Raw genomic sequence first — 26,749 nt, 5'->3', positions numbered from 1 at the left:
TGTTTTGTTCACACTTTATGTCATATTTATGCATTTTCTCGGAACTAACCTATTGACGAGATGCCGAAAGGCCGCTTGCTGTTTTCGCTGTTTTTGGTTCCGGAAAGGCTGTTCGGGCAATATTCTCGGAATTGGACGAAATCAACGCCAAACCTCCTATTTTCCCCGGAAGGCTCCGAACACCGAAGGAGAGTCGGAGGAGAGCCGGGGGCCCCACACCATAGGGCCGCGCGGGCCGGACCCCGGCCGCGCCGGCCTAGGGTGAGGCCACCCTGTCAGCCCTCTCCGCGCCGCCTCTTCGCCTATAAAACCCCTTTCGACCTAAAAACGCAGTACCAATTGACGAAACTCCGTAAAGACTCCGTGGGCGCCGCCACCGTCGCGAAACTCCAATTCGGGGACAGAACTCTCTCGTTCCGGCACCCCGCCGGGACGGGGAATTGCCCCCGGAGCCATCTCCACCGCCGTCTTCACCGCCATCTTCACCGCCATCGCTGCCTCCATGATGAGGAGGGAGTAATCCACCCCCGAGGCCGAGGGCTCCGCCGTAGCTATGTGGTTCATCTCTCTCCCATGTACCTCAATACAATAATCTCATGAGCTGCTTTACATGATTGAGATTCATATGAGTTTTGTATCACTACTATTCTATGTGCTACTCTAGTGATGTTATTAAAGTAGTTTTATTCCTCCCGCACGGTGTAATGGTGACCAGTGTGTGCATCCGTGTTAGTACTTGGCGTAGGCTATGATCATGATCTCTTGTAGATTGTGAAGTTAACTATTGCTATGATGGTATTGATGTGATCTATTCCTCCTACATAGTGTGAAGGTGACAGTGTGCATGCTATGTTAGTACTTGGTTTAGTCGTGTTGATCTTTCATGCACTCTAAGGTTATTTAAATATGAACATTGAATTGTGGAGCTTGTTAACTCCGGCATTGAGGGTTCGTGTAATCCTACGCAATGGTGTTCATCATCCAACAAGAGAGTGTAGAGTATGCATTTATCTATTCTGTTATGTGATCAATGTTGAGAGTGTCCACTAGTGAAAGTATGATCCCTAGGCCTTGTTCCTAAATACTGCTATAGCTGCTTGTTTACTCGTTTTACCGCATTACTACTCGCTGCGTTACTACCGCTTGTTTATTGTCCTCGGGCAAAGCACTTTTCTCGGTGCCGTTGCTACTGCTCATACTTATTCATACCACCCGTATTTCACTATCTCTTCGCCGAACTAGTGCACCTATTAGGTGTGTTGGGGACACAAGAGACTTCTTGCTTTGTGGTTGCAGTGGTTGCATGAGAGGGATATCTTTGACCTCTTCCTCCCTGAGTTCGATAAACCTTGGGTGATCCACTTAAGGGAAACTTGCTGCTGTTCTACAAACCTCTGCTCTTGGAGGCCCAACACTGTCTACAGGAAAAGGAGGGGGCGTAGACATCAAGGAGCTTAGCAGTGCTGCTGAAAATGGCACTCCACAGTGCAAGCTGATGCGAGATGCCATGAAGGGTGGCAACCAGGAAAGACCCTTGCAGATGTACAAGACAAGAATCACTGCTGCCGCGCTATCAGAAGCACTAAAAGAAGCTGCTGTGTGAGATGAGGATGCCATAGCTGTCGACTTTGATGAGGTAAAAAAGAATATGCAGTCACATCTTGTTGTCATTGGTAGATATGTCACTACGCAGATATACAACATTCGGGGCCTGTTTGGGAGGATGAGGTAGATATGGCATCTTCGTGGAGGAATGGTGGAGAAAGAGCTTGACGGGAACAAATTCCTCATCAAGTTTGAGCAGAAGGGAGACTTCAATCATGTTCTGAAAGGCGGCCCATGGCTATACCAGGACTACCCACTGCTTCTCGCTGAGTATGATGGTAAGTCCTCGCTTGCTGATTTTCCTGTGAATTCAATGGCAGTGTGGGTGAGAGTTATGGATATCCCACCGGGAATGATGACTGAAAAGTGGGCTCGCAAGATGGGAGATCAACTTGGCACGTACAAGGAGATAGCCAAAGAGAGCAAGAATTAGGTATGGGACAAGTTCTACCGTGTCAGAATTGTGGTGGATGTAAATCACCCGATTCGGCGCTGGGTTAAGTTCCAGGACCAGAAAACAAAGGAGATGATAAGGTATGATGTAAAGTATGAGAGGATGCCTGTTTTCTGCTATTTTTGTGGTATTGTTGGTCATTCAGATAAGCATTGTCTGTTGCCGGAAGAGGAAAAGAGGGTGCGCTATTGTCTGGAGCAGAAGGCCTCACCATACAAGCCATTCGAGCACCGAAGCTTCTACCTGCCTGCTGAACCGGTAAAGGTGAAACGACATCTTCAATTTCAGTCTAAATCAATAGTTGATTGGCAGATTGGGGATGTTTCTGGAACGGATGGAGTTAGCCAGGAGAGGGTGGAGAGTGATGTTGCTCCCGAGGACACGGAGGAAGATCATACTGAAAGAGCCAATCCCGAGGATGTGGTGCAGATGGTTGCAGCTGTGGAGAACCTGAAGATGCAAGAGGGTAAGGGCATAATTAATAATCAAATTGTTACTGATGAACAAGTTAGCACCGTAGCAGGCAACCTGATGGCGAAAAAACGCTGGGTGCGAAGGTCTCTGCCTGAACACAAAAAGCTGCAGGTGGCTCGTGCTCGCCCTGGTGGCCATCTCGCCCAGGAGGCGCTGGGGGATCCCAGGAAGTATCCACTCATGCGAGTTCCACCAATTGAAGAGTGTCTGCGGCCAGAGAGCAGCCTGCTGGAAGAGATCCGTGCTGACGCAGCACACACAGCGCCCTCCTTCCTGAAGCAGAAAAGCAAGATCCTTGGCAAACAGCCGGGGTGCAATGACATGCTGATGCAAGATGCGGAGCACAACCTGGGCAGACGCCTAGGTGAAGAGAGTGACAAGAAGACCAGGGGTGAAGGACAGGCAACACTTGGTGAGCAGGTGGAAGAAGAAGATGAGAAGCAACAGGAGGCAACCAGCCATGGGGCCGCTGGTACCCTGACAGGCGCAGAAGAGCGTGCCTGTCAGGAGCCATGACGCTCATGGGCTGGAACTGTCACGGACTTGGCCCTCCCGCGACAGTTCAGGAACTAGAGAGGCTAGTGCATACTCATAAGCCTAAGGTGTTATTTCTTTCAGAAACTAGGCAAAATAAAGATTACGTGGAAGGGCTTAGATGGAGACTTGGCTTGAAACATGTAATCACCTTCAAAGAGAAGGGTAAGGGGGGAGGGTTAGCTTTGTTTTGGGATGAAAGCGTCCATGTTGAGTTGTTTAAGTTAAGTGAACGCCATATTGATGTAACCATTCATAACCTCCTTGTTGGTAATAAATGGAGATGCACTTTCGTCTATGGGGAACCTCGCACTCATGAAAGAATAAATATGTGGAATTTGTTAAAAAGGATTAAACCTCTCTTGCCAGGCCCCTGGTGCTTGCTGGGAGATTTTAATGAATGTATGTGGCAAGAAGAACATTTTTTTGCTCGCCATAGAGGGGAGAAACAAATGATGGATTTTCGTGAAGTCCTCTCCTACTGTGATGTGCATGATTTGGGGTTTACTGGTAGACCATGGACCTTTGACAATAAGCAAGCTGGGCATAAGAATGTCCGTGTTCGGCTAGATCGGGCTGTTGCGGACACGAGCATGGTCCGATATGTTTCCGAATTACCGGGTGCAGCACCTTACTTCTTCCGGATCAGATCATTGTCCAGTGCTACTGAAACTTGATTGCTTCTGTTTCTATGAAGCATTCTCCTCCCGTACGTAGGTATGAATGTTACTCGGGAGAGAGAAGCTTCGTTGAGTGAGGAGATAGCATGTGCTTGGAGCATGCACAAGCGGCCAAATGACCTTGGAGAGGTTGCAAACAATTTAAAAGGAGTCATGGATTCCTTACATGCTTGGAGTGGGCGCACGATTGGGTCAGTGTCAAAGCAACTGAGTAAAAAGAGAAAAGAATTGGAGAGAGTGTATGCAAGGACTGATGCAATCAGCAGAAATATAGCTAAAAGGCTTAGTGCAAAAATTGATGAACTACTAGAAAAAGAGGAGATACGTTGGAGGCAGAGATCTCGTGTCTCGTGGCTTAGAGTGGGGGACAGAAATACTAGTTACTTCCATCGGCGGGCAACATGGAGACAGAAAAAGAACCGAATTGAGAAGCTACAGACAGAACAGGGCAAGGTAATAGCTGATACAGAGCAGATGGAGACCATGGCTACGGAATATTTTAGCAAGTTGTACCAGACAGACCCGACAGTGCAGCCAACAATCAGTACCCAATATTTTGAGCAAAAGGTGAGTGATATTGATAATGACGTTTTATGCGCTGATTTTACTGATGAGGAGATCAGCTATGCTTTGTTCCAAATTGGTCCTACAAAGGCGCCTGGACCAGATGGCTTCCCGGCATGCTTCTTCCAATGAAATTGGGGCACACTAAAGGAAGACATTATCAAAGCAGTTCAAAATTTCTTTGCTACGGGTGAAATGCCGGATGGGATTAATGACACAGCAATTGTCCTTATTCCCAAAATCAAGAATCCTCTGTCACTTAAAGACTTTAGGCCAATCAGCCTATGCAATGTAATTTACAAGGTTGTGGCGAAATGCCTAGTAAATCGCATGCGGCCTCTGCTTCAAAATATTATTTCAGAAACACAAAGTGCTTTCGTCCCTGGCCGTATGATCTCGGATAATGCGATCATTGCATTTGAATGTATCCATTCCCTCCAAAAAGGATCAAAGGATGCTGGCAAGTTCTGTGCATACAAATTAGATCTCATGAAGGCCTATGATAGAGTTGACTAGAATTATTTAGAAGAAGCTTTGAAGAAATTTGGTTTCGCGGAAAAATGGATAAAGTGGATCATGACATGTGTTAAGTCAGTAAATTTTAGTGTCAAATTCAATGGGAAGCTTTTGAGTAAATTCAGGCCAACAAGGGGCCTAAGACAAGGGGATCCTTTATCCCCCTATCTTTTCCTCTTCGTTGCGGAAAGCCTCTCTTCCTTACTGAAGGAACAAATAAATATGGGTAGTATTCAAGAGCTCAAAATCTGTAGAAGAAGCCCCGGAATCTCACACCTATTATTCGCGAGATGATAGCCTCCTCTTTTTCAAAGCCAATGAGGAGCAATCAACAATAATTAATGGAGTACTTCGAGCTTATGAGGCTAGTACTGGACAACTCCTCAGCCCAACCAAATGTTCCCTAATGTTGGGTCAGAATTGCACTGATGAAGAGGGACAGATTGTGGCATCTATCTTACAAGTTGAATCCACAAGCTTTGAAGAAAAATACCTTGGTCTCCCAGTCCCAGAAGGTAGGATGAAACATGACAAATTTCAGCCAACTAAAGAGAGAATGCAAAAGAAATGTTCGGACTGGTCAGAAAAATATATGTCTGGTGCGGCGAAAGAAACTTTGGTGAAATCTGTGGCGCAAGCAATACCAACTCACGCCATGAGTGTTTTTAAGTTCCCGGCTGGGCTATGCGATTGGTTATGCAGAGGCTGGATATAATTGCTTTCTCAAAGTAATAAGGCATCCTTTATAAAAAAAAAACAGTTTTTTCAGGATTCCAGCAAGGGGGCAAAGTTAGGGTACCCTCATTTAGTGCAAAAATTTAAATTAACTTTTACAAAATAATGATGTCATAATTTTATAGTTCATTATGTTATACTAAAGAGGGTAGAGATACCCTAATTTTGATCAAGTTGCATCTATAGTCGAAGAAATATAGTTGCCACAAGCCCATGTTAGAGATTTTTGTTTTGCTTATCTCGTCTCGAGGACAGATGTTGGATATCGGATTTTGGCAGATTTTGGCTTCCGTGTCTTCTCCTCTTCACCTTTAGCCCTCCTAGATGGACATAATCTTCTCATACCTCTGGATTAACTTATCCCTTCAATTTTAGTGCTTGGAAGGGGGTGGGGGAGAGGACACCGGAGCACCTCCTGATTGCCTAGAGAGTAAAGGGCTGCAGCATCAACCAACTATCCCCTATGTCAGGAGACTGAAACAATTGATAATTGACATTTTACACCGGCAGATGTAACTTCAATACAAGAGTGGGACATCCAGTAGCGCCTCAACTGCAGCTTGCAATAGGCGAAATTTTACAATGAGGCCAATCTGGCTTGAAAGAAATAGCAGAGTCTTTGATAGAGAGGCGCACCCTTTTCAAGTTGGCATCCCAACTCATCTCCACAGCATAAAATTTTCAAGCTGATGAGAGGCCCTCCTGTTTTTCATCCATCGCTGATCCAGCTTCCTACCTATTGACATGTGCAGAACTCCTGCGAACCACCAGTGTCATTTCTTGCGAAGTAGTCGCGCCCACCAGTCTGATCTGCTTGTCGGATTTGTAGACCTTCTCAATACTTCAAGAACGCACACACATAGAAAATTATTTCCGCTGGAGATTTTAAAAGTTTTATTTCTCAAAAACGGGCGATGTTTCTCAATTTTCGTAGCGCCCAACACAAAGCAGCCATACCAACATCATGAATATTAATTAAACTAGTTGAGTGCCCGTGCATTGCCACGACTCTTCTATTTCTTTTAGTTATTGCCAATATGATTCATGTGAAAAATCATGTGTGAAAATATGTGTATATCTAAATATCCGTACAGATTTGTTTTTAGGAATTACAGCATGGATCTTCTACTGCTCATATGTTAAAATGCTATGGAAAGGCCATGGCTTCTACCTAAAACTCTAGACCCTCAAACAAATGCCCAGTTAAGGAACTATAATGCAATACAAATAAAATTCTTCTTCTTATTTCACGAAAAAAATATCTTTTCCTTCTCATGTTACTATGACTTTTCGGTTGTTTTTCCTCTATGTTGGTTGCTTCATTCTACTACAAATGCACCCTCATAGAGAGGACAAACTGCCGCTTGTCTTCATCCTTGCGTGTTCCCGTAACTATTTTTTTCCGCCATTGTTTCATTTTTGTTGCTCTGATGTCATGTACGGCTTTTCTCTCTCAGATTGTTGTAGTTTTAACATTCAGTTGGTGCATTTATTGTGTCTATATGCACTGAAGAACAATAATTATACTTGATATATTAAGGTTGTAGGTGTAGTGCACTGTGTTTATGTCCGCATATCAAATTATGGTAGTAGTGTTTGTGTCAATTAGATACACACTTTGTACTTATGAGAAGTTGATTAATGGTTTGCCTATGTTGGCTGGTTCACTAATATGCCTAGTTACTTATTATTGTGTTTGATGACACTATTTAGGCTTATTAGGGGAGCTCCTTGTTTCAAGGTTATGGATATTGACTTGCTCTAGTTGAGACAATACACAAGGAATTTGATCTCCGGTTGCTGGTTAGTTGTCAAAACTCTCCTTTTGTTTCCAAACATAATATATTGTTTTGTCAAGTGATTGCTATAATAGTATTTCTAGAAACTTTGCATATACAGGTGGTGTACTGAGAAAAAATGCATTTGTGTGTGTTGCTACGTTTATAGTATAAACTCTCCAAACTAACAGGCCATGACAACATCCATTAATCTATGTCCGGTGTGCCATTAGAAATAATTTGGTTATGTTGCCTGTTCTTAGGTTCAAATTTGTCTTAGGGAAGCAAATCTAGTCTTGCATGCATGTTGATTGTAGATGTAGGGTGATGATGAAAATGCACAAAATAAAATATTCCTGTTTTCATTAATAGGTGTTGTGGAGGCACACAAATTCCAGTGTTTCCAGTTATAAAACACAACAAGAAACCCTTCTAAGGAAAGGTTGACACGGGTCATGTTATTTGATTTTTTGGCATGGAGTGATTTGAATGGAAATGTGGAATATGTGGGTGTTACTTGTTAGGTTTTTGCTTCCATAGACCACCAAGATTGAAACATTTTTCTGAGTGAAACACAAGGACAGTTGCGATGAACAATACCTATGTCAACACCCGGATTTTTAAGTCCGAATGCCTATTATGTCATACATCGCAATCCCAGGAATATTGTTGTTGCGAGGCATAATAGTTAAGTATCACAGTCATCATTCATTACAAACCATAAGGTCTTACAACTTGGAATCACATGATCCATATTACACGAATAGTTGATCTATTGATCAACGAACAAACACAAGTTCATAGCGGAAGCGTAAGATACAAGGACTCTCTAGTCCACAGGCCAACGCTTGACGTTAGAAGCTCCTAGTTGTGGTAGACGTCCGGCTGGTCGTCATCCTCGTACTGCTGCTCGGCTTCATAGTCTGGCCATTTGAATAGCCAGGGACAAAGCCGTGAGTACTTTTAAGTACTCGCAATCTAATACTAATGTAAGTACTAAACTTGCTATTGCAGAGTGTTCTAAGCTCTAAGGTTATTTGCATAAAGCCAATTTTATTTGATAAACCTTTTTGTAAACAACTCCTCATGTGCTAACTAACTCAAGTGGGAACATTAGTGTCATTCCCACAACTCAATTGTGATTCAAAACCCAAGTCACCATTCAAGTTCAAAAAGATGTAAATTCTGATGACGGAAACAGTATGGCCTTTCCAACTGTCCATGACCGCGGACGCGGCTATTCGAATAGGTTTACACTCTGCAGAGGTTGCACACTTGTGCCACAACATTTGATTACATCCGTCGGGGATAAAACCCCGAAAAATCGTAACTCGAGTACGCGGATCATCAACCATAACCTTTCACTTACATATCCTAGTATAGGCACCTCTCCCCATGAGCTTGGCCTCCCGGTGAAAACCAACTCGTTAACCCGGAACCGCACGAGGCTTGGGCCGGACATTCACCTCGTTACACGTCATTTCTCATCGTTTCTTTTGTTGTAGAGGCAGCCTTCAGCCTAACCCCGATGACGCTTGTTTAGAGGGAACCCATACTAAGATACATAAATTTCCAGCTAAGCCTTACCCATAATCAGGTATTGTGGGGGTACTCAAAAATTGGAATGGTATCGCATCCAACTCAATCATCAGTTTTTATCCAAACTCATCAAGTTAAAATCATGTCATATTCACCTTCAAAATCTTTCAATGGAAATGACTCATCATTCCAAGGTTTTCACCATCATCATTCCATAACACATGTTCCCATCTAGAGTAGTCATTTTTAGTATTTAGCACTAGCCACTAGGTATGAGGGGTGCTAAGTATTTGCCTTGCTTCTAGGCTAAGTTTGATACTCTTGTACTAATCCAATACTAACCAAGTGAAACATGAATCAAAAAGTACTTTGATAAAACAAAAGTAAATAAAGCTTGTAAAGTAAAACTGGGAAATAGGATCATAAGCATAAAGTAATTGGGGTAATGCCTTGCTCATGGTGAGCTTTGCACTTTGCAAGAGTATTATCTTGCCTTGGTTGGGAAACTGGTCAAAGTGATCTTCTTCTCCTTGGAAGTAGACCTCCTCCTCCTCTTGGTACTCCTCGGTACTAGCGTCTAGAATACGAATACGGGGTACACAATCATCACACCAAACTTATCTAATTAAACTAAGCACAAACATGGTTCACACTTAAACTAGCATCACACATGACTATTAGGGGGGTGGATGTGTTTTTCTTATTATATAAGAAAAATAAATTCCTCTCATACTAATCTTAAATGGTACTTTGAATTATTTAGAGAAATAATTTCCTCTCATTATCTTATTAAGATTTAATTTCTCTTATGTATAATATGTGACCTAGGTTGACCCAAGTCAACCTCTTCACACTTATCATTTGGAGAAAATGATTTAAATGAGGTGAGCACCTCATACCATTTAATTCTAGCATATCAAAGATTTAATATCACCAACAAATCCTATGGGACCTAACTAACCAGAGTCTCCACTTCATTTGGACTTGGTGGTGACAAGATTTAAATGAGAGAAACTCTCTCATGATATTTCTTAATAGTTTTGGACAATATCTTTTACTAGAAAATAGCCATAAAGTCATTTAAATCAACTAAACCATGATCATTCAAAGTAAGCATGGCATATTTTTGTAGAAACAATTAGTATAAGTGAAAAGTGAATTATTGGAGGTGGAATTAACTGAAAAGCATTTATGGTTGATTTTTAAGAATTATTATAAGACAGAAAAGTCCCTGCCTTGTTTATTTTGTCATTTTAATTCTACAAAAGATCTAGGCTTCTATCCAGTGGCATTGTGTAGATAATTCCATGAGGTTTCCAAATATATAAAATTTGTAAAATTTGGCCCAGTAGATTTGTCCCTATTGAATTTCAAAGTTTGCACCAGATTGCATTATTTCCCTATTTTCCAAAATTGAATTCAAAACGGTGGGCTTGCGCGGGAAAAGAACTTGGGCTGCAGAGAGAAAAGGAGTTGGGCCGGCCCACTTCGCGTCCAGCGCGAGCAGGCCGTCTGACGGCGGGTCCCACGCGTCAGCGAGAGGAACTCACCGAATCGGTACGGGAAAGGAGGGGCGTTGGATCAGGCGATGATCGAACGGCCAGGGGTTGTCGTCGTCGACGTCGAGAAGCAGCGGCGAGCGCAGCGGCGGTAGGGGGTCGGAGGGCGCGTCGGGGCTCCGGCGGTCGTCGGAGATGTGCGCCGCGACGTTGTAGTCGATGGGGCGGCGCCCGGAAGCGGTGGCGTCGTCCGGGGAGGTCTCCTTCTCCGGCGAGCTTCGCCACTGCGCGGCGGCGGTGAGCTAGCAATTGCGGCGGTGTGGTGGCTATCTTGTGAAATTGAGGGGACGAGGAGTGCTGTGAGGATGATGGGGAGTGAGTGGCGTGCTCAGATCAGTGGGAGGGGTGCTGCTTTTATAGTTGGGGGAGGTGGCCGTGGCGGGGCGAGCTGGTCATCGACGGCGTCGGCGTTCCGTGGGCGCCAAGGGGCAAGACATGGGCGCGGCGTGTTGCTGACGTCCAGGCGAAGGCGACGCGCGTGATGGCGGTGAAAATGAGGCGCTACAGCGGCGGTGAGCTTGACGGAAGCTCGCAGGGCATGGCGGAAGGGCGTGGACGCGGTCGTCGTCTGCGGCGTTCCCGCGGGCCAGGGGGTGTGTCCCGGAGGTTCAGGGCTGCGTCGTGCGTCGACTGACGGTGAGAGAGAGAGAGGAGGCGACGTGAGGGCACGGGGGGCGTCACGCTCTGGCGCGTCCAGGACGCTCGCCATGCGCGCACTGGCGCGTGCGTGTGCACGCCTGGGCGTGTCTGGCCACGTCGATGCTGGCGTGTGCACACACGGTCTCGGTCAAGGGAGGGCACGAGCAGGTTCAGGGAGGTGAGAGGGAGCTGCCAGACATGGTGGTGCATGCTCGGAATCGACCAGGTGAGGAGATGGCATGAGGTGGACATGCCATGCCACGGCATGGCAAGGTTTGGTCGATTAAATCAAACCATGGCCAGTGCAAGTGGTGGAACTGATGTGGTGAGGTGAGAGGGTTCTCCGTAGTGCGAGAGAGGCCAGGGTTGGACTTGGTCTTCCCAAATTTCCAGCATGGGCAACATTTTTACCCTGCTCTGCCGTGTGTTTGTCAAAATGGCCGCAAGAAAATTATTTTCGAATTTTGAAATTCTTTTTGGTGGGTTGTAATCATATATTAAATAGAGCATTTTGGTGGTGGTGGTGGTCAAAATGGAATTGAGATGCAAAATCACATTTTGCATATGATCTTACATATGTGAAATTGTTCCAACTTTGCTTGCTTCTCATTTGAAATTGGTGATGAATTTGGGGTGGTGGCTTTGGGCAAAGTTGAAGTTCTTGATGTTGTCTTGGATGAGGTGCAAAGAAATGGTCCAGGGTAGAAGTGAAAACTCAAAATTCAGGGGCTCAAAGTGAGTACCAGATTAGAAATGTCACATATGACCATATCACATGTGAGCTCATATTTATCTCAATTTTGATTTGAATGTTGTTTGATGGTTTCCAAAGTGGTTAATATATGTTTAGTATCCATTTACACCCAATGGTGCAAACCAAAATGGTCTAGGTTCAAGATTTGGAAAAATGGCCATACCCACATATGTGTATTTGGAGAATCTTCTTATTTCCAATTTGATTTGGTTTTTCTTGATCTCAATGATGTATTTGAGGTTTAATATGATATAAGAAAACAATCCAAGCAATGGAAACAAGTTTTATGGTCTTTTGCTCAAATTTGTATTTTTGGCCATATGCACATAGGTGCAATTTTATATTTTTGTTTACTTTTCTTTATCTATGATCAAAGGTCATGGTTTAGGGTTTAAGAGTATTTCAATACTAATTAAACAAGCAATCATGGCAATAGCACAAGAATAAAACAAGATCTATATGTATCAACTTAATTTAATAAAAGTTTTTGTTGGTTCCAAAAATTTGGAACTAGGGAAATTCATTTTGTTTGTTTTGAAATTTTTGGGATGTTACAAACCCTTCCCCCTTAAACAAATCTCGTCCCGAGATTTTAAGAAAAGTTAGGTTCCTAAGAGAGATTGGGCAATTGGATTAACAGGAGACATACTTGGCATGGCTTGAGGTGCTTCCTGTGCTTCAGTGGCATTGATGTGGTAGAGACGGCCGTTGTTGTTGTTCTGGTTCCTTCTACCGGCGAAGCGACGCTGTTGCTGAGCAGGGGCAGCGGTATTGGCGGCAATCTTGGCAAGCTTCTTGGGGCACTCATTGGAGTAGTGGCCCACAACTCCACATTCATAGCAGTTGATCGTGGATTTGTCCTTGGGGTTGACGGGAGCAGGTGTTGCTTCCAGTTATTGGGGCAGTGTTGGTGTGGGTGTTGTTCCCATTGTTGTTGTTGTTGCCATTGTGGTTGTTGTTGTTGTGATGGTTGTTGTTGTTGTGATGGTTGTTATTGCTGTTGTTGCCTCCGGGCTTCGGGGTCCTCCGTTGTTGTTGTTGTTGTAGGGGCGATAACTCTGAAGCGGGGGCTTGTTGTATCTTGGGGTGAATCCTCCGGAGGAGTTGTTGCGGTACTTCGGGTATGGTGGGGTCCATTCTGGTTCATCATCCGGCGCTTGCGGTTCTCATTGGCTTGATGCAGCTTTCCTTCCATCCGTATGGCTGAGTCCACCGGGGCTTCGAGGTCGGCGAACGGAATGTTCACTAACACGGCTTGCATCTCGTCGTGCAGTCCGTTCAGAAATCTCTCCTTCCTCTTTTCATTGGTGTCGGTCTCATCCGGGGCGTACCTTGACAGAGTGAGAAACCTGTCGCGGTATTCCACCACGGACATTTTTCCTTGCTTGAGTTCACGGAATTCATCTCTCATCTTCTTTATCAGACCCGGGGGCACATGGTACTTGCTGAACTTGAGCTTGAAATCTGCCCAAGTCATGAACTGTCCTGCGTTCATGGCACGGGTGCTTGTCCACCAAGCTCTTGCTGGTCCTGCTAAGTAGTGCGTGGCAAACAGCACTTTCTCATTTTCTTCAACTCCAGCTACTTCTAGATTGTTCTCCATGGTTTGGAGCCAATCATCTGCATCAAGTGGTTCCTCGGTCTTGCTGAAAACTGGCGGGTTGGTATTCGGAAGTTCTTGAGCTTAGATCCTGGATGATCATGATGGCCTTGGTTGTTGTTGACAAGCTGTTGGAGTGCTGCAATGTTGGCTTGCCTTTCAGCTCTTTCGGCTTCTCTATCTTCCAGCATAACTTGCAACATCTGCATCATTGCGTCTTGATTCATGTTGCGGGTTGGAGGGGCCATCTGAGTATTGAGATAGATCATGAGATAAGAGGGAAATTTTCTATGGCTTGTTTGGATAAGAATTTGAAAAGTTCAAAACTTGAAAACTTGAGTAGTGTTGAGGGGGTAAAACCAACAACACTTTTTCATTCATACCAAGCATCACATATTACCAATCTAACACACCGTTGGTTTGAAGAACCATTCATTCGCTCTATGATACAAGGGGATCCCGATACAAACTCTTGCGTAGGTGTGAGTTCTACTAAAGTGATCAAGTGTGCAAAATTTTAGGTAGAATTTCAAGAAAAAGTAGAGCATAGATTTCTCATGTTTTAAAAGATCTCAAAGATAAGGGTGAGAATAAGTTTTCATAAATATTCCCTTCATTTGTTTTGGAAACTAAGTTTTTCAGACATCCATTCTAACTAGGGTCTCCTAAGGTCAACAATGGCTCTGATACCAACTTGTCAACACCCGGATTTTTAAGTCCGAATGCCTATTATGTCATACATCGCAATCCCAGGAATATTGTTGTTGCGAGGCATAATAGTTAAGTATCACAGTCATCATTCATTACAAACCATAAGGTCTTACAACTTGGAATCACATGATCCATATTACACGAATAGTTGATCTATTGATCAACGAACAAACACAAGTTCATAGCGGAAGCGTAAGATACAAGGACTCTCTAGTCCACAGGCCAACGCTTGACGTTAGAAGCTCCTAGTTGTGGTAGACGTCCGGCTGGTCGTCATCCTCGTATCGTCTGCTCGGCTTCATAGTCTGGCCATTTGAATAGCCAGGGACAAAGCCGTGAGTACTTTTAAGTACTCGCAATCTAATACTAATGTAAGTACTAAACTTGCTATTGCAGTGTTCTAAGCTCTAAGGTTATTTGCATAAAGCCAATTTTATTTGATAAACCTTTTTGTAAACAACTCCTCATGTGCTAACTAACTCAAGTGGGAACATTAGTGTCATTCCCACAACTCAATTGTGATTCAAAACCCAAGTCACCATTCAAGTTCAAAAAGATGTAAATTCGATGACGGAAACAAGTATGGCCTTTCCAATCTGTCCATGACCGCGGACGCGGCTATTCGAATAGGTTTACACTCTGCGAGAGGTTGCACACTTGTGCCACAACATTTGATTACATCCGTCGGGGATAAAACCCCGAAAAATCGTAACTCGAGTACGCGGATCATCAACCATAACCTTTCACTTACATATCCTAGTATAGGCACCTCTCCCCATGAGCTTGGCCTCCCGGTGAAAACCAACTGTTAACCCGGGAACCGCACGAGGGCTTGGGCCGGACATTCACCTCGTTACACGTCATTTCTCATCGTTTCTTTTGTTGTAGAGGCAGCCTTCAGCCTAACCCCGATGACGCTTGTTTAGAGGGAACCCATACTAAGATACATAAATTTCCAGCTAAGCCTTACCCATAATCGGGTATTGTGGGGGTACTCAAAAATTGGAATGGTATCGCATCCAACTCAATCATCAGTTTTTATCCAAACTCATCAAGTTAAAATCATGTCATATTCACCTTCAAAATCTTTCAATGGAAATGACTCATCATTCCAAGGTTTTCACCATCATCATTGCATAACACATGTTCCCATCTAGAGTAGTCATTTTTAGTATTTAGCACTAGCCACTAGGTATGAGGGGTGCTAAGTATTTGCCTTGCTTCTAGGCTAAGTTTGATACTCTTGTACTAATCCAATACTAACCAAGTGAAACATGAATCAAAAAGTACTTTGATAAAACAAAAGTAAATAAAGCTTGTAAAGTAAAACTGGGAAATAGGATCATAAGCATAAAGTAATTGGGGTAATGCCTTGCTCATGGTGAGCTTTGCACTTTGCAAGAGTATTATCTTGCCTTGGTTGGGAAAGCTGGTCAAAGTGATCTTCTTCTCCTTGGAAGTAGACCTCCTCCTCCTCTTGGTACTCCTCGGTACTAGCGTCTAGAATACGAATACGGGGTACACAATCATCACACCAAACTTATCTAATTAAACTAAGCACAAACATGGTTCACACTTAAACTAGCATCACACATGACTATTAGGGGGGTGGATGTGTTTTTCTTATTATATAAGAAAAATAAATTCCTCTCATACTAATCTTAAATGGTACTTTGAATTATTTAGAGAAATAATTTCCTCTCATTATCTTATTAAGATTTAATTTCTCTTATGTATAATATGTGACCTAGGTTGACCCAAGTCAACCTCTTCACACTTATCATTTGGAGAAAATGATTTAAATGAGGTGAGCACCTCATACCATTTAATTCTAGCATATCAAAGATTTAATATCACCAACAAATCCTATGGGACCTAACTAACCAGAGTCTCCACTTCATTTGGACTTGGTGGTGACAAGATTTAAATGAGAGAAACTCTCTCATGATATTTCTTAATAGTTTTGGACAATATCTTTTACTAGAAAATAGCCATAAAGTCATTTAAATCAACTAAACCATGATCATTCAAAGTAAGCATGGCATATTTTTGTAGAAACAATTAGTATAAGTGAAAAGTGAATTATTGGAGGTGGAATTAACTGAAAAGCATTTATGGTTGATTTTTAAGAATTATTATAAGGCAGAAAAAGTCCCTGCCTTGTTTATTTTGTCATTTTAATTCTACAAAAGATCTAGGCTTCTATCCAGTGGCATTGTGTAGATAATTCCATGAGGTTTCCAAATATATAAAATTTGTAAAATTTGGCCCAATGAGATTTGTCCCTATTGAATTTCAAAGTTTGCACCAGATTGCATTATTTCCCTATTTTCCAAAAATTGAATTCAAAACGGTGGGCTTGCGCGGGAAAAGAACTTGGGCTGCGAGAGAGAAAAGGAGTTGGGCCGGCCCACTTCGCGTCCAGCCGCGAGCAGGCCGTCTCGACGGCGGGTCCCACGCGTCGGCGAGAGGAACTCACCGAATCGGTACGGGAAAGGAGGGGCGTTGGATCGAGCGATGATCGAACGGCCGGGGGTTGTCGTCGTCGACGTCGAGAAGCAGCGGCGAGCGCAGCGGCAGTAGGGGGTCGGAGGGCGCGTCAGGGCTCCGGCGGTCGTCGGAGATGTGCGCCGCGACGTTGTAGTCGATGGGGCAGCGCCTGGAAGCAGTGGCGTCGTCGGGGGGGTCTCCTTCTCCGGCGAGCTCGGCCATCGCGGCGGCGGCGGTGAGCTAGCAATTGCGGCGGTGTGGTGGCTATCTTGTGAAATTGAGGGGACGAGGAGTGCTGTGAGGATGATGGGGAGTGAGTGGCGTGCTCGGATCGGTGGGAGGGGTGCTGCTTTTATAGTTGGGGGAGGTGGCCGTGGCGGGGCGAGCTGGTCATCGACGGCGTCGGCGTTCCCGGGGCGCCAAGGGGCAAGACATGGGCGCGGCGTGTTGCCGACGTCCGGGCGAAGGCGACGCGCGTGATGGCGGTGAAAATGAGGCGCTACAGCCGGCGGTGAGCTTGACGGAAGCTCGCAGGGCATGGCGGAAGGGCGTGGACGCGGTCGTCGTCTCGCGGCGTTCCCGCGGGCCGGGGGTGTGTCCCGGAGGTTCGTGGCTGCGTCGTGCGTCGACCGACGGTGAGAGAGAGAGAGGAGGCGACGTGAGGGCACGGGGGCGTCACGCTCCGGCGCGTCCGAGGACGCTCGCCATGCGCGCACGGCGCGTGCGTGTGCACGCCCGGGCGTGTCCGGCCACGTCGATGCCGGCGTGTGCACACACGGTCTCGGTCAAGGGAGGGCACGAGCAGTGTTCGGGGAGGTGAGAGGGAGCTGCCGGACATGGTGGTGCATGCTGGAATCGACCGGGTGAGGAGATGGCATGAGGTGGACATGCCATGCCACGGCATGGCAAGGTTTGGTCGATTAAATCAAACCATGGCCGGTGCAAGTGGTGGAACTGATGTGGTGAGGTGAGAGGGTTCTCCGTAGTGCGAGAGAGGCCGGGGTTGGACTTGGTCTTCCCAAATTTCCAAGCATGGGCAACATTTTTACCCCTGCCTGCCAGGTGTTTGTCAAAATGGCCGCAAGAAAATTATTTTCGAATTTTGAAATTCTTTTTGGTGGGTTGTAATCATATATTAAATAGAGCATTTTGGTGGTGGTGGTGGTCAAAATGGAATTGAGATGCAAAATCACATTTTGCATATGATCTTACATATGTGAAATTGTTCCAACTTTGCTTGCTTCTCATTTGAAATTGGTGATGAATTTGGGGTGGTGGCTTTGGGCAAAGTTGAAGTTCTTGATGTTGTCTTGGATGAGGTGCAAAGAAATGGTCCAGGGTAGAAGTGAAAACTCAAAATTCAGGGGCTCAAAGTGAGTACCGGATTAGAAATGTCACATATGACCATATCACATGTGAGCTCATATTTATCTCAATTTTGATTTGAATGTTGTTTGATGGTTTCCAAAGTGGTTAATATATGTTTAGTATCCATTTACACCCAATGGTGCAAACCAAAATGGTCTAGGTTCAAGATTTGGAAAAATGGCCATACCCACATATGTGTATTTGGAGAATCTTCTTATTTCCAATTTGATTTGGTTTTTCTTGATCTCAATGATGTATTTGAGGTTTAATATGATATAAGAAAACAATCCAAGCAATGGAAACAAGTTTTATGGTCTTTTGCTCAAATTTGTATTTTTGGCCATATGCACATAGGTGCAATTTTATATTTTTGTTTACTTTTCTTTATCTATGATCAAAGGTCATGGTTTAGGGTTTAAGAGTATTTCAATACTAATTAAACAAGCAATCATGGCAATAGCACAAGAATAAAACAAGATCTCTATGTATCAACTTAATTTAATAAAAGTTTTTGTTGGTTCCAAAAATTTGGAACTAGGGAAATTCATTTTGTTTGTTTTGAAATTTTTGGGATGTTACAACCTATTAGGGATTATGGGGTAGGATGGTTGATATTAAATGATACTAGAATATCACTTTTGGGGTTTACACTATTCTGAAATTTAGGATTCTACGGAAGCACAAGCCTACTTGTTGTCATTACTAATAGAGCATATTTACTCTTACCCATTGATAATCCATGTACAGTGATGCCGGACAAAAGTTGTCCACCATGTCGGGTTACTACAGTAGTAGAAAACAGAGTTTACGTTCGGAGGCCCTGCGAGCAATAGTCCCGATCGACTTACGAACCGGGACTAATGTGTGCATTAGTCCCGGTTCGAGCGGCGAGCACGCACGGGGTACAACCACCTCTAGTCCCGGTCCGGACGAGACCTTTAGTCCCGGTTGGAGACACTACGGGACTAAAGGGGATGCGGCGGGGTGTGACAGGGCGCGAGCCCCTTTAGTCTTGGTTGGTGTCTCCAACTAGGACTAATGGTCCACGAAAACATCAAATGTAGACCGGGCTACATGTAGCCCGGTTTTGTTTTTCCTTTTTCAAACTTCAAAATTTTTAATTTCAAACTTTAAAAAAAAAATTGAAAAAATATGTAGTCGTAGAGAATATTGAAATCTATCGGTGTGTAAATTTTCAAATTAAAATACATCAAATATTGCCCTCAGTATAAATAACAAAATCTCACAAAATGACGAAATCTAGATTTTAGCATACTGTTCATTACTATTCACCAATCGTGAAATCAAGATTTGTTATTTTTGCTGAGCCCAAAATACAGCATATTTCAATCTGAAAATTTACACACCAATATATCTCAACATTCTCTACATCAATATATTTTTGCAATTTTTTTTAACATGTTTAAAAGGAATTTTTGTTGGTTCAAAAAGTGGTCTACATGTAGCTCGAGCTACAAAAGTCCATTCTCTAATGGTCCATCTCTATATATATACTGTGCCCTGCCCAAGTTTGTGCATGTGAGCCACATTTAGCTTTCTCCTCTTTTTTCCCTTCTTATGCACAAGAGGTATGTTGGTTTGCTTTCTCTTCTTATGCACAACCGGTGCTCGATGAAATACCTGAGAGCATGATGCCACTTGAGTTCACACAAAAAAAGTATGGTATGAAGTGCCTGAGCCACACTTAAGCTTTGTTCTTTCTTTTTTCCTGCTCGATGGAGATTAATAACTTTATCCTTTCATCCGTCATTGATAAAATGCATGTGTCATGTACATCACTTCGCTATTCATGATGTTTTGTAATGGTTTTTAATAAACTTAATGATATAATGCAGATGAGCCGGCAATGGATGTACGGTGATCAACGCCATGCTGAGTTCATTGCGGGCCTGAAATTTTTTATCGGTGTGGCTGAGGAAAACAATCAGGATGGTGTGTTGTCCATGTGTTGTCTGTCAGAATAAGAAGGATTACTCCTGCTCGAGAACAATAGGGATCGTAAGAGGACATATATTGTATATGCATGCATGAACGTGTACTATTTCATGAAGATGTCTATATTCATAACGATGTTGTGTAATGGTTCCTTCACTGTTGTATGTATAGCGTCGAGTTGAATGGAAAACGTAAAACCCTAAACCTCCTATCGCGGTAGAGAAACAGCCATGTCCCAACGCTTGACGCGTGGAGGACTTTAGTCCCGGTTGGCGTTACCAACCGGGATTAAAGCCCCTCCACCCTGAGCACTCGAGCTCAGCCACGTGGAGCCCCTTTAATCCCAGTTCGCAAAACAATTCGGACTAGGGGGAGGGGGCTTTAGTCCCGGTTGCGCAGTCTCAGTTGCCCAACCGAAACGAAAGGTCGTTACCAACCGGGACTGATGTCATGTTTTCCACCGGTGCTATTGGTAGACACTAGTAGCATCGTTAGAAATATGTGATTGTGGTTTGATTACTCCATGTACTGCGACATGTCGGGCAAAAGCGGAGTGCTCTAGCACACATTACATGCCATACATTTTTTTGTTGACGCAACTGTCATTAATTTATTATAACCTGTTGCAGGCTTGAGATGTTGTCTTGTTAGCATCAAAATAATCTCTTTGTTGTTCAGGTTGTTCGGTGACAATCGAACTCTACTCCCCGTCTTGTTCCTCCCCAAGTCTAGCTCGCTGTAATAGGACTAGAAGGACCATGCGCGCGTTGCTGCGCCGTTTTTCAACTGACGTCATCTTCTTTCGTGCCTCGGTTTAGTTCTAACAAAACAGGACAAACAATAGAAAACATGGAGCAACAATAGTGAAAAATTGCTAAACCATGAAACGACAATCCACTACCACACAAAAAAACAGAATTATTTAGCAACATTTCTCACTCAATTTAGGAAAATGTCACGGACTATACTGACCTTCAAAGGCACTCGATTTCTTCTCCCAAAACATCGAAGCAAAACATAGACAAACACATGTATTTATATGGTTGCTCATTGTTGTACAAAGTCAGAAAACTGCAAGATGGAAGAAACGTCTTTATGGACCGTGTATGATGTAGTATGCCAAAATTCAGTTCAATTTTTTTAAAGGAATTCAGTTCACATGATACTTCGTGGCCCATCTCCATGTTAAGTACATTCATCCAAAGCCACTGATCAGCAAAGTAGGGCAGACGGAAGCGAAACACCTCATTATACACGACTCTTCTCAACTTATCAAATAAAACAGCCCTGACAAAATTCAGGAAACAAAACAAATCTTCTCTGCTGGCATGAAAGAGGTAACTCAAAATAAACTGCAGGATACCAATAATCTGAACACTAAGCTTTACATTCTTCTGGACAAAAAGTTTGTGCCCTTACATACTCTTTCAAGAGAATTTGCATAGTTAGTATATGGTTGCAGGCCTTACCGTTGCAGGTGATGTAGATTAGCCTCCAGGATCAGGACGCGGTCTGGGGAGTTGGTAGGCGGAGAACGACCATGGCTGAACGCCTCTCTGCATGCTCTATGCCTATGCAAAATCTGAAATCATTAATTCTTAGAAGGTTTCCACATGATTGATTGGCTTAAATACAACAAAGCAAGATTTTTATTTTCCGTTATTATTATTTTTTCTTTATATGAAAGCATCTCCTATTCCAATTTGTACTGTTAAAACAAAATTTATCTTGTTGACACCGGAAATGATATAAAGGATAAGTGCTTGAAGTTCAACCCATAGTGGATTCTCAAATTGAACCAACCCTCAAATGTAAGGTAGAATATTACATTTCTTTGCACTGAATGGTAAAATTGGCAATAAGGAAAAGATGGCCTTCAGATCAAACAAAATCAATACAGGTAGCAGTATAATCTACGATGTGTGTACCATCTCATAACATGTAACAATAGTGTTGAACAGGAACTGGTTCTGTGTTCAACTCTATTTCTTCACTAAGGCTCCTACAAATTGCTTTTGGTTCCTCAATATTTTATTCTGTAAAAATTACCCCCAAAAGATGTCAAAATAGTTCATAGAATGTTCAGACTTTCAGTGAAAGAATCCCAAACTTCTGCTTAGCATCGCACGTAAAAGGAATATAAAGCATGTAATCTACAATGTGTGTACCATATCATATTAGGTAACAATAGCTTTAAACTTGACTGGTTCAGCGTATGGTGAACCCTATTTCTTCACTCCTATGAATTGCTTTTGGTTCCACAAATATTTTATTTTCTAAAAAGTACCCCCAAAAGATGTAAAAATGGTTCATAGCATGTTTTCAGCCAAAAACTCCCAAACCTGTACCTAGTAGAAGCAAAATCCAGTGATACATTTACAATTTAAGTAACCACAAAAGATGAGCATCACCTGAATTTATAAGTGCGAACGCCCAGTGCGTGCTTGAATCCAATAACATCCTCAATAGCTGTGTTGATGATAAACTCGAAATGTAAGTGGTTATTCCAGTACAAAAGCAACATGCCAATCATGTGCAGGCTCTGGTACTCCAATCCAACCCAAAAGTGCCTTATCATCCTAGAATACAAATCAAGCCCAACATAAGATCAATTAAAGTTAGCACATCTGAAGAGCACATTACAACATCTGAAAACGATAACCGAAGCAAGAAATAGAACTTGGCATGTAAAGTTTCAGAAATAAATTTAGCAGGTGAAACAACAGCCATAGAATCGAGCAGGGGAGAAATACGACCATGGCTTGGCCACATACCCGATCAAACTACCACCGCATGAGCCTACAATGGTGAAAGTGTGCCCAGGGCCATCTCCAAAAATTGGAGGCCGCCCCGAAAGATTTTTTATTAACCAAAAATTAAATCCTTCTTTTAGTGTTCCTTTCAGCTTTGATGATATATATGCAATCAATCTTCTGTAGCATGTCACTCTCAAGAGCTATGTAGTTAATGTATTAAGTCTTTCCAACCCGATATGTAGAAGACATGGTCTCAAAGTATACATGCACAAAAAAAATTAACGGATGCTATACAATATTACTTGTTAATGTGTAATTAACTAATTATTCGAGATTAAAAATAGTCTGTATCAAATAGGCTTGGTCCGCTTCAAGTTGGAGCAACACATGATAGATGGTGAATCGGTGATTGACTGATCCACGCCTAGTTATGACTCTTGATCGCAGCTGGGCTGAACCCCTGGCCGCTTCGCATGGGTGCGGGCCTGCCGCCGGCCGCTCCCGCGATCCTGCAAGGGGGTGCCGATCTGGAAACCCCATCCGCGTGCTGATAGTGGGTAGAAGAGAGGAGCGGCTAATCACGACCCTGCCCAAAGCCTGAAGCGCAAGCCGCGCACGGCCGGAAGGAGCAGAACGCGTACCACAAGCAGAAGGTGCAGCAGTAAGACCTCGTGGCGATCCTAGGAGGATGACCATGACCTCGCCGGCGGCCACCCATATGGCAGCTTACATGGAGACCAAGCCATAAGGCAACAGGAAAACAAAACAAAACAAGAAGCAATCTAAACGCTATGGCGAGAAAGAAGAAGCCACAGGCAGACAAATTCACAAGAAACATGAAAAGGACGAAACATAACAGTAGTGGAAGAAAGCGGAACTCGTCGCAGTGGCCGGCCACCACCTCCTTCCTCTGATTTCAGCCCTGCCTCCTCTGTGTCGCCGGCCACCACCAGACGCGGCTCCAGGCCCCTCTCCCCCTCCTTTCCCTTCTAGAGCTCGTTCCGCCGCCGCATCTAGATAGGGCATCAAAAGCAGAGAGGGATGGAACGGGATTGGGCAGGCGAGGTCGGCGGCCGGCACATCTGAGGAGGAGAGGGGCCAGAGTCGCTGCCGCGCCTGAGATTGGCCGCCCGGTCCATGGCTATGGGCGCCTCGCCTGGGGAAAAGAGGAGGAGCCGTCGGTTAGGGGCAGCCGACATGAAAAATGCAGGAAAAAATCCCAACACGTGGGGCCGTCGACAGCGATGGGCGGATCGCCCAGAGAAGCGCCCAACCCTGGGAGAGCTTAGGGCATCTCCAGCGGCGCGACCTGGGCCTGTTCAGTCGGGCGACGCCAAGTGATCGGGCAGTCCGCGGAGACGCAAACCTGGCCCAAATATGCGCCAGGTTTGCGTCTTCGCGGACGCTCGGCGGTCGCGCCGAGTGTCCGCCGAAAAAGACGTAGGACCCGCGCGGCAGTGGCTGGAGGACGATATTATTCCCGCCAATGGCCATTCCCCCGCGCGAAATTGGAAACTAGACCAGCGCGAGCAGTCCAGAAGCGATAGACGTCCTCGCCGCCGCAGCTACCGCCATGGATGCGGAGCAAACCCTCGCACCCGCCGCCGCCCCACACTCCCCCGTAGCCACGGCCATAGCCAGAATGGAGACTGCAGCTCCGGCGGAAGCAAAGCGGGCCGCCACCGGCGGCGGCCGGGAGGCAAAGCCGAAGGCAAAGAAGGTGCTCTCCGCAGAAGAGAAAATCGTGGAGGCCGCGGAGCGTCGCGGGTGGCGCAAGAACCAGAAGATCAAGACTGCCGCGGCCGCCAACCAGCAGGCCTGGCAGATGCAGATCAAAGCCGGCGTCGCGCAAGTAGCCCTTCATCCGAGCTTAGCGGAGGGCTACATGCTCATCAAGAGAGAGGGGATCGCCGGCGTCGCTCCTCCGGCCTCGTCGGTCAGCTCGGTAAGTTCCCAGTTGCGCCCTGGAACTCTGTCAACACCCGGATTTTTGAGTCCAGATGCCTATTATGTCGTACCTCGCAATCCCAGGAAGATTGTTGTTGCGAGACATAACAGTTGGATATCATAGAGTCATCATTTATTACAACATATAATGTCTTACATCCATAGATCACATGATCCAATATTACACAAATGGTTGATCTAAATGATCAACGGACACAAATAAGTAGCGGAAGCGTCGTAGTAGGTGGAACTATCTATCCACAGGCCAACGCTTGACGTTAGAAGCATTCTAGTTCTGGTAGACGTCCTGCTGACCGTCATCCTCGTAGGGTTGCTCCTCTTCATAGTCTGGCATTGGAATAGCCAGGGACACAGCCATGAGTACTTTAAGTACTCGCAAACTAATACTAATGTAAGTACTTATCAATTTTAGTAGTTGCTAAGCTCTAGGTTTATTTGCGTAAAGCCAAGTTTAGTTCATAAAACATTTAGTAAAGATGCTTGAATCACTAGACTAACTCAAGTGGGAATATTAGTGTCATTCCCACAACATCAGTTGTGTTTTCAAAAATTCAAGTCACCCACCATTCATTTTCTTAAGACAAGTTCTGACAACGGAACAGTATGGCCTTTCCAATTGTCCGTAACCGTGGACACGGCTATTCGAATAGGTTTAACACTCTGCAGAGGTTGTACTCTTGTGCCACAACTTTTGATTACATCCGTCGGGATAACCCCGAATCATCGTAACTCAGTACGCGGATCATCAACCATAACCTTTCACTTAAATAACCTAGTATAGGCACCTCTCCCCATGAGCTTGGCCTCCCGGCGAGGACCAACTGTCAACCCGGGAACTGCACAGGGCTTGGGTCGTACATTCACCTCGTATTCACATCATTCCACTTGTAACGGAGGCAGCCTCGGCATAACCCCTATGATGCTTGTTTAGAGGGAACCCATACTAAATTACATAAGTTTCTAGTTAAGCCCTACCCATAATCAGGTATTGTGGGGGTACTTGTATAATTGGAAGGGTATCGCATCCGAACCCAATCATCAGTTTTCATCAAAATTCACCAAGTCATCAATGTCATATTCACCTTCAAAATCTTTCAAGTTATTTCATTTCACATTGTTCCCATCTAGAGTAGTCAATTTTAGTTTATTAGCAATAGCAACTAGTCATGAGGGGGTGCTATCTAGCTTTGTTTGCTTAGGCTAATGTTGATGCTCTTGTTCTATTCTAGACAAGTGAATCATGAATCAAAAGGTAAGCTTTGAAATATAAAGCAAAATAAATTGCAAGGTAAAAGCATAGGATAGGATCATTAAGCATAAGTAAAATGTAATGGTGCCTTGCTCTCGTGGAGCTTTGCATTAGGGTGGCTTGCAAGAGTGTTAGCTTGCCTTGGTGGGGATAGGAGTCAAAGTTCTCCTCCTCTTCTTGAGAGTAGCCTTCCTCCTCTTGGTACTCCTCGTTACTAGCGTCTATACACGAATACGGGGTACACAATCACCACACAACTTAAGTATTAAGCTAAACACCCAAAAGTTTCACACAAGCCTATGCTAACCTCACATCTTATTCAGCATGGTGATTTACTTTGTTTTATGGTAAAGAAAGATCATTTCCTCTCATTATAATTCTTTATTAGTATAGATTTTTAATGCTTTGAAGGAAATAATTTCTTCTCATTGAATCTTATTAAGATTTAATCTCTTCAAATAATAATAAGGTATGAGTATAGGTTGACCAAGGTCAACACTCCATATCTATTATTTGAGAGTAGAATTTAAATGAGGTGCTACACCTCATACATTTTAATACTAGCATGGTAATGTTTTAATATCTCTAAGTAATAAAATATGAGGTTCATTAGACTAGGATCATTACCTCTTATTGAATTACTTAGGATCAAGATTTAAATGAGAGAGTAGCTCTCATACTATTTAAATAAATTTATGTGTATGTGTTAAATGGAACTAGAAATGGCTCCATAGCCATTATTTGGATCTAGTCCATGATCATGCAAAACAACTATGTTATATTTTTGCAGAAACAATTAGAGTTTATCAAATGTGATTTA

The 26,749-nt window shown here is 44.0% G+C and overlaps 1 long non-coding RNA gene across 1 annotated transcript; it reads right to left on the bottom strand.

The window, feature by feature from the left end:
- Positions 1-21,207: 21,207 nt before the first annotated feature.
- On the bottom strand, positions 21,208-22,799 carry LOC124655404. The gene is made up of 2 exons (XR_006988667.1): positions 22,368-22,799; positions 21,208-21,538 (listed from the first exon to the last, which is right to left on the bottom strand). It is a non-coding gene; the product is annotated as an uncharacterized LOC124655404 (long non-coding RNA).
- Positions 22,800-26,749: the final 3,950 nt, after the last annotated feature.

The sequence above is a fragment of the Lolium rigidum genome, chromosome 5, assembly GCF_022539505.1.
Source record: "Lolium rigidum isolate FL_2022 chromosome 5, APGP_CSIRO_Lrig_0.1, whole genome shotgun sequence".
In the NCBI taxonomy this organism is placed as follows: Eukaryota; Viridiplantae; Streptophyta; class Magnoliopsida; order Poales; family Poaceae; genus Lolium; species Lolium rigidum.
The sequence above is the reverse complement of the archived record's forward strand: the minus strand, read 5'-3'. Positions and strand labels throughout refer to the sequence as shown.